This window comes from Panthera pardus, unplaced genomic scaffold, assembly GCF_024362965.1.
Source record: "Panthera pardus isolate Hobbes unplaced genomic scaffold, ASM2436296v1 HiC_scaffold_6, whole genome shotgun sequence".
In the NCBI taxonomy this organism is placed as follows: Eukaryota; Metazoa; Chordata; class Mammalia; order Carnivora; family Felidae; genus Panthera; species Panthera pardus.
Genome location: NW_026526991.1, coordinates 133,096,211 through 133,099,009, shown reverse-complemented (window position 1 = coordinate 133,099,009; position 2,799 = coordinate 133,096,211). Strand labels below are relative to the sequence as shown.

General features: G+C 37.3%; 1 pseudogene; it reads right to left on the bottom strand.

Annotated features, from left to right (window-relative positions):
- Positions 1-433: 433 nt before the first annotated feature.
- Positions 434-614, bottom strand: LOC128775115 (U4 spliceosomal RNA; annotated as a pseudogene).
- Between the last annotated feature and the right edge of the window lie 2,185 nt (positions 615-2,799).

Sequence of the window (2,799 nt, the reverse complement as noted above, 5' to 3'; positions counted from 1 at the left end):
GGTAATTATGCAAAGGTCTTAAGTAAGGGTCAGGTGATTTTCAGAAGGTCAGAAGGCAAAGTGTGTAATCAAAATGGCTGAAATAATAGTTAACCCTAAATGTATTGTCACTTTTCAAACTGACATCAGAGAAAATTTAAAAGGCTGATAATGGTTGTAAGAAGATAATTAGAAGGATAGCCATAGACCATATTAAAGGTAGCCAGATAGCAATGCTAATTAAAAATGTATACAATCTAGGAATACAAATGCACAAAATAAGAACACTAAAACAAATGCAACAAGTTAAGAAAATCTAGAATTAGTCACGATGACATAATTTAAGCGTCCTGTGTGATATCACTTTGAATCTTTTTGTGGGTAGGTTACTTACACTGGTGACCTTTATTATTTGAAGAAAAATTTCTTAACCTTCTGAGATGATTATTCTTTCTCTATTAGTTGACTTTTATAATTTTTTTTAGTGGGTGCCCATTTCTGTGCTATGACTATGTAGAACGTTGGAAAGCATTTTTCAAGTTGTCACGGCAGGGTATTGGGAAAAGTTTTTAATTAGCAAGTAATCGCTTCTCGGATAAACCTCATTGGCTACGACACTGCCACTGTGCAAAGCTTGGAAAGCATTTTTGCAATAAGTAATACCAGCTTACACTTGGACCTGAAAACTAGGTTTTACTGTTTGAAGTTCTCAAATGATGAAAAGCACGGTCACTGTCATTGTGTCTCTTAAAGGACAGTAAAGGACAGTGCTACTCTTTTGAAAACCAATCATGGAAAAGCAAACATGCTTGGGGCACTTTAGTAATTAAAATCCCTTGGGAAAGGGTCCAAAAAGGATGGAACACACTGAAATCTGCTTCATAGTGAATCCAGGCGTCCTTCAGAGCCCTTTTTTAATCTGCAAGAGGTAGAGGTTGTAGGAAATATGTACAACTGTTGAGGGTTTAGGGATGGGCTTACCGTAGAGCAGAGGAATTGACTAGTCCTTTTCGACAAGTACAAAACGTTATCACAGAAATAGAGATTTGGGAGGTTTTAAGTCAGGGGACATTCAGTTCTCTAAGGTTACTAGAAGCCTTAAGTTATGGTCCTCTGTGCGTAGAAGGTAATAAAGATGTCCTGTCTTGTCTTGTTTGTGTAATCTTACATTTATGTATGCCTCTATATTGAAAGTTTCACACCCAGTCCTGTTTATTGATAAGCTGATACATTTCTAGTCTTCTCTTTAATTCCATCTTATGATAAAATAATTTATACCGTGATTTCATGCCATGATGAAGTCATCTGCATGGCTCTTCTCTTAAACATCATTATGCTAAGCTGAAAAGAGTTTAGAGAAAGGATGACTGGAAAAGAGTGTTCCTTGAAAAACGTTACTTTCATATTGTTAATGATATTTTTGATCCCTGCAATAAATACCTTTTGAAAGTATTCACATCTAGCCACCAACCCCCTTCATTTCAGGAACCGACTGGATTATGATAAATCCATCATGTTTTTTTGTGTGTGTTGACAGCATGCACACAAGAAATTATTTTTCAACATATTAAGTATTTTCATAATAAGGTGTACCGAAAGTATAATTCCTAGTAATCCTGAGATACTTTGTCAGGCACTGCTTTCTACAGAAGATAATATCATTTACTTTAAAACTTTTTAAAGATTTCTCCAAGCTAGGTTAAAAGAAAATACTGCTCTCATATAGTTTAAAGACCCAATAGTGAATAGAAATATACAATTTGGGGTTAAAATATGATGCAATGGTGTTCTTCCCTTCATTTTTGAATTACAATCCAATTTGAGCTGCTGAGAAAACCCAGATACCCAGAAAGAAAAAACAGACTAATAACACCAGCTTTTCCAATTGCCGATCTCCATCCCTTCTCCCCGTGTTTACCCAAAGATTCAAGACCATTGTGAAAGTATTCTAATCTATATGTTCCAATACTGTGATGCCCACTTCTGGGGCTGAGGAAAACACAAGCATGTATCGCCCTGTAATCTGTGAAAAGACAGCGCTCCTTGGTTTTAGACATTGTGAAGACAGATAACAAAAAAGTTTGCTAAATCGTTCAGGTAAAGATGTTGCAGTTCCTTCAAATGCATAGGATTAAAAGGAGAACTTTCTGAAAGTGAAATTAAAAAAAAAAAAAGGAGGTAAAAGAAACAGTGTTTCAAACTGAGGATAGTTCTTCCCTCCGTAACATTTACAAATTCCTCTTCGCTGCCCTTTTGGATTAAGTAAAGCTGGTTCCCATAGAAACCGACTGTCTCTGATTTCACAGTCTGTAACACACAAATACCTCAACTTCCAGGAAACAAGGGTGATAGCTCCTCAGAGCTCAAGGACAAGCAGGAGGCTTTGGAAGCACACCTGCCTGGACAGGGGAAAACCACTGAGCTCTAATGTTAAATAAATGGTGCTTGAAAAGACTCACTTTGCATCAGAGAAATAATGTGAGCACTTATCAAACGACTTTCCATAGTCCATCAAGTTATCACAGGCAACGATGAGAACCTGTGATCCATAGAACTTTGTAAGAACTAAAATTCTTCAATCTGCGTGCCACCTTCTTGACTGAGGCGGTACTATGCCAGTGTTGATTGAGTTCCGGAGTCAGCTCCCTTGGGCCCAAACCCTGGATCTGCCACTCCGGAACTGTGTGATCATTTGCAAGGTGCCAACGCTTTCTAGGTTTCTGTTTCATTATTTGCATAATGGGGTGAGGGGAATATGTTCCTTGTAAATTTGTTGAGAGGATCAAATGAGTTTATTCATGTCAGATGATTACGAACACG